This window comes from Lampetra planeri, chromosome 1, assembly GCF_965212315.1.
Source record: "Lampetra planeri chromosome 1, kcLamPlan1.2.h2, whole genome shotgun sequence".
NCBI classification, from domain to species: Eukaryota; Metazoa; Chordata; class Hyperoartia; order Petromyzontiformes; family Petromyzontidae; genus Lampetra; species Lampetra planeri.
This window is the reverse complement of record NC_136107.1, coordinates 39,603,603-39,612,048: the sequence shown is the minus strand read 5'-3', so window position 1 is coordinate 39,612,048 and position 8,446 is coordinate 39,603,603.

The window sequence follows — 8,446 nt, the reverse complement described above, 5'->3', positions numbered from 1 at the left end:
AACTTTAATTTTTGGATAGTAAAAATTAACAGTTTCTGCTTGACTGCATACACGCATAAGTCACTGTCTACCTTGGTAAACATGTAACATCAACAATATGCAGGTAAAAAATCTATATTTAGTTCAAATTGATAAGCCGTGCTAATGTAATCTTTAAATAGGAACGGTTTGGAATATATTTTCGTTCATGTATAAATACAGCACACATGCATGGTTATGAAATGTATATTTTATTTGGTTTAATATATCTCGCGATAAAAGGGTAATTAATATTGGGTCTCATTGTAATGGAATAATAACGAGACATTTGATGAGCATGCATTGATACAACAATATATTAATTACAAATTTAAAAGGCTGTGTTTCCAAAAGAATGGACGGAAATTACGTTACTTTACATAACATTAAATAAAACATCAGGACACAGTAAAGCTCTTTAGATATTTCTCTCGTGCAGCATTGCATCCTGCCAAGAGCATTTCCACGTCTTTCTGTCAATTTAGTTCAGTGAATACATTTAATAATTAATGGAGTGACATATTTTTCCATTTTAATATGTATTATGTGTGTGGATTGTCGCATTACTCATTCCATGGAGGAATCGTACAACAATTGGGCAACAAAAGCATTCAATAAATTATTCCTGCCGTCGTCTTGTGGAGATGCAATTGCAATCTGGAGGTCTCCGCTCTGATCTCCAACAGGAGTTTATTTTATTTGTGATTCATTGAAATTTTATTTTATTTCTACATACGTCACTTTACCGAAAGAACCACTGAGAACAGGAGTCGAGTTTCTTAAATCCCCCCCCCCTGCCTTTGTCGCAGTACAAACGGGCACACCGCAGGCAGGTTGCAGTGCGGTGGAGTAGAGTGTGGCTGCTCCAAGTTCCTCCAAGGCGTCTGGCCAACGTGGAAAAGGAGGCCAACATTGCCCCAAAGATGAAAATCTCCCTCCAGCTGTCTCGTCGAGGCCCCACAGCCAGCAGCGGAGCGAGCGCGCAAATTCAAGACATCCTTAAATTCACATTCAGTACGTATCCACATACATTCGCAGTTCCTTACTCAACAACATTTAAGTCGATATAATGGTATAATGAAAACATCCAAATTAATTGAGCGATATGATTGTGGAGGGCACCAGAACTAGCGCAACTGAACTATGAACCTGGCCACCTGAGTTGGATTCCTGGCCACAGCTAATTCGTTGTCTATGTTGTGAGTGATGTCTGAACCTGCCCTGGGCACCTCCCTTCATTAACCCACAGTAGCCAGCGTAGTGAAGTATGGTCAAACAACTGCTATGGGTCAACACAGTGTGGGTAAGGCTTCGCCTTCATCCAGCAGTGGATTGACAAATGCCTTGCGTCTTCACTATGTTTCAGTGTGAAACAGTAGACAGCTGTTTGACAAGGTTTAGAACAATATTTTTCAGAAAGTCCTTGAGACTCACATTGTATTTTGGACGCGCAGTACAGGACAAAAATAATCGCCAAAATCGTACATAATACGTTTCCAACGGTGCAATAAAGTTGCAGGCTCCAATAAATCATATTTGCTTCATTGTTTTGAGTGATGCGTTCCAAAACGGAATATTCATTGGTACGGCTCACCGATTGTTCAGCAGCAACTGAATTGAAAACGGTGAGTTTCAAGATCATATCTTTGAATTTCGATTTAAAGCTTTCGTGACTGCAGGGATTCATCTTCTTGGTTCTTTCGGTAAAGTCTCGTAGAAGGGAAGTAATAAAATAATAAAAATAAAACGTAATAAAAATAAAACATAATAAAATAATATAATATAATAAAATAATATATAATATAATATATAATATATTATGTTTTATTTTTATTATTTTATTACTTCCCTGCTACGTGACTTTACCGAAAGAACCAAGAAGATCATATCTTTGGTCTATCTTTTTTTTTCTGGATGAAGGTCTCCACTGCTCCGTGTGAGCCATTGGTACTATTTAATGTGAGCCGCTAACCGCGTTAAATGTGGAGTGGCTCGTGCCGCCACTACCTGGCGACGTGGGTTCCGATTCTTAGCTGCAGGATAACATCAGTGGCGAGTCGGAGAGGAAGAGGTTCTGGCTGCCAGCTGGCACTGACCAGCATGGCTAAAGTCTTGTCGAATGAGTGCCCATGACCTACACAGCATGGAGAGTTCTTGGGTGCTTCTGCTGGGCGTAAGGATCCACATTCAGAAGGTGTCTTGTATGTGCCCAGTGCTAACTCATACTCTTTGGGTCATTCGGTAAAGTCACGTAGGTATAAAATAAATTAAATAAAATCACGACGTTTCGGGCGCAACACAAGCGTCCGTCATCAGGTGGGACAACCACAGCAAGAAACAATTGCTGAAGTGGGCAAAAGGGGCTGCTGTAACAAGAGGCTATCTAGGTAGATTGCCCAGTGCTTCTTCGTCTGCATCCCACCTGCTCCAGTACAATCCCAACGGACGTTGTGGTCGGTGGCGACCCAGAGCTGCTTGGAGACTGGGTGCGGTCTCTTAGCTGGCGTCAGTCATGGGTGGCATGCATCAAACAGCAGAATGTGAATAGAGATTTAAATAAACACTGTAGCAGAATAATAGTGCGGGCTGCGGAACGATACGTTTCCAACATATTAATGTTGATGATGATCAAAGACAAGAGGACCATAATGCACCTCTGTAGGAAATGTTCATTGTGTTTTGCACAACGCACAAATGGCCGTGTGCTTTTTGTTACACATTTTTGCGTCTTAATTTTATTTGGAACGCTTTCGTATCCTATTTTGAAACTCGGGGCAGGGTTATTGACCACACTCTGTTTGCGGTTGGTGAAGGGGCTACGTTAGTTTGTCTCGACTTGTGCTGCGCACCTGACGAGTGCGGGTGTTGGACTGGATAGCAACACCGTGTTGCTATCCAGTCTAGCTACTCAAGTCCACACAGCACTCAAGCCCAGAGGTCGCAAACGGGTTTTGATTCCTTACCCGTACCCGTACCCGGCCGCACCAGGGCCGGGTACGGGTAGCCGCTCCCTACCCGTACCCGTACCCTACCAAAAATGAGTGACAAACGGTGACTCACCAGTGACTCACGGCCTACCCATACCCGTACCCTGCCGCACCAGGGTCGTAAACGGGTACGCGTACCCGTACCTGGCTGGGTACGGGTAGCCGGGTATCGGGTAGGGTACGGGTATCGGGTACCCGGATGCGACCTCTGCTCAAGCCTATTCACCACTTGAAAAGCGATGGTCCTTTGAGGAGAAGTGTGCAAACAGCAGGCTCTAGATTATGCAACAAATCAATGCAACTAAAGGAAACAAATACACTGTTAAATGAAACATATTCAGCGATTTTGGAGACCGTAGACATCTTCCAGTGTTATTTTACTTGTATACTACTTGTACGCCCATCTTTATTGCAACTCGTTAACCATAAATGTAAAGGCATTATGACACAACTGTAAATCTGCATTGGCCAGGCATCGGGCTCAGATAATTTACACATTTCCACGGCTAACCAGGAGCCGGTACGAATGCATTGTTGGTAATTTAACATCTGCTGCAACCGGCGAATGCGTACGCCTATAAAATGTGTTAAGGCACAGGATGCACTCTTAATTGTTGCTGTTCTAAACTAATGTGTGGACGTTGTAAATTTAAATATATTATCGCAACTTTTCCCCCAATTTAAAAACGCATTTATATGGCTGCTGGCCTGTGGCTTTTCATGTCTTTATAATGAGCACACGAACGAGCCTGAATAACTGTGCAGCCCTTCTTCACGTTGCAGGAATGGGAGAACATTCAACAGCTGACACACCGCAAGAAGCATTGCCATCTTTGTTTATCTAACGATGCAATTATTGGCTATAAGTTGAAAAATGTTAAATACTTTTAAACACTTCATTGAAAACATATATGACAATTCAATTTAATCTTGACAAAAAGCTTTCGTGACTGCATATTATTTGGGTCTTTCGGTAACGTCACGTAGATAGGTTGAAATAAAATAGGAAAAATAAAGAAAAAAACGAGGTTCTAAAGCCTAGTTGCTCTGATTATACGAGGTTGTCAAGGCAACCTAGTTGCTCTGATTAGAAGAGGTTGTCAAGGCAACCTAGTTGCTCTGATTAGAAGAGGTTGTCAAGGCAACCTAGTTGCTCTGATTAGACGAGGTTGTCAAGGCAACCTAGTTGCTCTGATTAGACGAGGTTGTCAAGGCAACCTAGTTGCTCTGATTAGAAGAGGTTGTCAAGGCAACCTAGTTGCTCTGATTAGACGAGGTTGTCAAGGCAACCTAGTTGCTCTGATTAGACGAGGTTGTCAAGGCAACCTAGTTGCTCTGATTAGACGAGGTTGTGAAGGCAACCTAGTTGCTCTGATTAGACGAGGTTGTCAAGGCAACCTAGTTGCTCTGATTAGAAGAGGTTGTCAAGGCAACCTAGTTGCTCTGATTAGAAGAGGTTGTCAAGGCAACCTAGTTGCTCTGATTAGAAGAGGTTGTCAAGGCAACCTAGTTGCTCTTATTAGACGAGGTTGTCAAGGCAACCTAGTTGCTCTGATTAGACGAGGTTGTCAAGGCAACCTAGTTGCTCTGATTAGACGAGGTTGTCAAGGCAACCTAGTTGCTCTGATTAGACGAGGTTGTCAAGGCAACCTAGTTGCTCTGATTAGACGAGGTTGTCAAGGCAACCTAGTTGCTCTGATTAGACGAGGTTGTCAAGGCAACCTAGTTGCTCTGATTAGACCAGGTTGTCAAGGCAACCTAGTTGCTCTGATTAGAAGAGGTTGTCAAGGCAACCTAGTTGCTCTGATTAGAAGAGGTTGTCAAGGCAACCTAGTTGCTCTGATTAGACGAGGTTGTCAAGGCAACCTAGTTGCTCTGATTAGACGAGGTTGTCAAGGCAACCTAGTTGCTCTGATTAGACAAGGTTGTCAAGGTTACCTAGTTGCTCTGATTAGACGAGGTTGTCAAGGTTACCTAGTTGCTCTGATTAGACGAGGTTGTCAAGGTTACCTAGTTGCTCTGATTAGACGAGGTTGTCAAGGTTACCTAGTTGCTCTGATTAGACGAGGTTGTCAAGGTTACCTAGTTGCTCTGATTAGACGAGGTTGTCAAGGTTACCTAGTTGCTCTGATTAGACGAGGTTGTCAAGGCTACTTAGTTGACGGTGCCCGTCTCTTCACCAATGGACGCACAAAAAACGAAACATCGCATGAACATTTATTTGTTACTTTTGTAATGCGGGCGAAAGCGACCCTCCGGATGTGACGTCACGAGGAGGCGGAGCCAGGTGACGTGGGTGAAAGGTAGGGGGTCCTTAAGCGGGTAAACCGGAAGGAGAAGGCAGTCGGGGTGTGAATGGAAAGGTGTGGGGCCACGCGGGCGTACGAGCCGAGGGGGCACCGTCAGAAGCGGGAGCCAACCCTGGGAACAGTAGGGAGCTACTGGGAGGTGTAAAGCTGCAGATAGAGATAGGCAGTAAGGCTGTGTGTGAGGAGCAGCGGGGTGGCTGCCAGGAGTCGCAGGAGCGACGAGAAGGCGAGACAGCACGAGGCCGTCAGAGCTGCAGCAGGAACAGCCAAGGGAGCTGTGTGAGAGTACAGCAGCGGAGCTGCTGTGGGGCCGCAGGAGCGACAAGAACAGCAGCGGGGCTGCTGATGTGGACTGGAGTGGCATCGGAACCAGCACAGAGAGAATAAGAGAGACAGCCGTGTGGGGACGCAGTACGGACCGAATAAAGGACACTGAGCCAGATATCGTGGTCAAGTCTTTTATTACACTGGGGTCAGAAGTGGAACGGCATGTCTAAGCAAGTAAGGAAGAAAATTCCCCCGGCGCCAGCATCGGCTTCTTCGTCCGACGACGACGAATTCCCTCCGACCACGGATTTTGCTGGGGTGGTGGAGGAGAGCCCTGCTGAGGCGAGCACGGGGACGGGCGTGGAAGATGTCGGCGCGATGGCGGGTCCGTCAACAACATCGGACGCTGAGCAAAGATGGCAACAGGTGGCAGAACAACTGGAGACACTCAAGGACGTCCTGGCGCATCTGTGTCACCTCGTTACGCCAAGGACGACGATGGAACGAGAAGGTGCCCCACGGGCCGCCACGTTGCCTGCCCTGCCGCCGCCATTGGCCACGCTGCAAGAAGACGCCATCTTGCGCGCTCCGCGGCGCCAAACCGCCATCTTGGCCACGCCGCGGGCCGACGCCATTTTGAATTTACCTCCACAACAACCATCATTGGAAGACGGCGTGAAGAGGAGTCGGAGTCGCCACCTTACTACGGTTAAGGAATTCTCTATCGGGGGCGATTGGAGCGCTTTCGCCTGCCGATTTTTGGCGGCGGTTCGTTCAGCAAGATGGACCGATGCGGAGGCCTTGGAAGTGTTGCCGACTCTACTGGACGACGAATCGGTGCGATTTTTCCATTCCATAACGGCCGATAAGAAGAAGACGTTATGTGGAGTTTTTGAGGAAATGGCCGACGCCTATGAGCCACCTGACGACGCGCATCGGCGATTCGCTCAACGACAACGAGCACCCGAAGAATCGCCCGTGGCGTTCAGGGGTGCGGTGTTGGAGCTGGCCATGGCAGCATATCCTGACACGCCACAGGATCTGCTCGAGCCCCTCATATTGGGAAAAATGCTGGAGCTGTCTCGGGATCTGGGGATCCCCATGCCTGTGTGTGGGCATGAGAAGCTCACGTCCCGGGCGGCAGCAAAGTGTCTGGACGCGCAGTTTAATCTCCGTCGCTGGAAGCAAGTGGCGGCATGGACGGGTGGGCCCGTCAAGGAAGGAGGCGCGATGGGGTGGGACCCCACAAAGGCGATCTATGTGCCGGATGAGCGGGGTCCACAGGAGCTGACGGCTGCCTCCTCTCCATGGCCGGGACGCGGAAGGCCGGGGCCGCGCGCTACGCCATCGGGACGGGGCCGCCGGGACGCAGGACCTGCGCTTCGGCGCAACGAGGCCGATTGCTTCCGCTGCGGCCGTAGGGGCCATTACGCCAAAGATTGCTGGGCCCGCTTCCCGGGTCCGCCGCAGCAGGAGCCCACAACACCGGACAAGCCGACCAAGGAACCTCCGAAACAGGCATGTCGGCACGCACCAGACACTCGGCAAGGCTTTACACCTCACCCACCACCTGTGTTGCGCGATCCTATTGTTGTTGTTAAAGAAAGGCCATCGACGGGGCCTTGTCATTCAGTTACGCAGTGGCGCAAATTGGCACGGAGAGTTGTCGCGGCCGCTACGGGTTCGTCCACTGTACCGGGGTCCATACAAGGTGTGGACGTGCGCATTTTGGTCGACTCGGGAGCGTCTGCGACTATTATATCGGATGTCATTTTCCATCTGTTGGACATTCCGCCGGGGGCTGTGCGTCCGGTTTATGGGTCTTGCGTCGCTGCAAACGGGGGTAGTATGGGGATTGTGGGCCAGGTGGATGCTAAGATATCTATAGGGGATGTGTCGGCTTCGGGCGTTGTGTTAATATCGAGATCTTTGGCAGTTCCTTGCTTACTAGGCACGGATTTTTTGGCTAAGATGCCCATTTTGATTAAAATCAATGAGAATTGTATTGAATTGCCGGGGGGCCGTCGAATCTCGTTTCTGCCGTCGCCCTGGGGGCGACCTGCTTCGGCCGTACAGGTGCAGGCGCTGTCCGTCGCATCTGTGGACATCCCACCTGGTTCACAGATGCTTATACCCTTGCGGTATCGGAAGCCCCTGCCCAATCGGCTAGGAGCATTAGGGGTCTTGTTGTCACCATCCGCCACGATAACAACGGGATTGGCGTTAGTTGGGGCACAGACCATCGTCCGGCCGGATCAATTACCGGTTTTACAGGTGCTTAATGCGGGGGTGGAAAACATCCGTGTTCCGGCCGGTACGGTTGTGGCACATGCCACTACGACGTTTGCGACGCACGATTGTCCGCATCGCCGAGGAGTGGTCGCTGGTGTTTCCGAGCCAAGGAGTTCGGACAATCGTTGGATCGCTACCTTATGTGACGAAAATTCTTCCCTGTCCGTGGGGCAACGTGATGCGCTGCGTAAATTGTTGCTGACGTATTCGGATGTATTCAGCTCCGACGATTTGGATTTGGGACGCACATCGTTGCTTTCCCATCACATTGAGACGGGCGACGCTGCCCCTATTCGGTTAAATTCGCATCGGATGAGTCCAGCGGAGCGAGAACACGTTCGGGGGGCGGTGGAAGACATGTTGGCTGCGGACATTATATCGCCATCTAACAGCCCATGGGGCGCTCCTGTGGTCTTGGTCAAGAAAAAGGATGGCAACTTGAGATTTTGTGTCGATTTCCGGAAATTGAATAAGATATCGGTGGCAGATGCGTACCCCCTGCCGCGTATGGACGACTCCCTTGACGCATTGTCGGGGGCTAAGTTCTTTTCCACACTGGACCTCTCTTCGGGA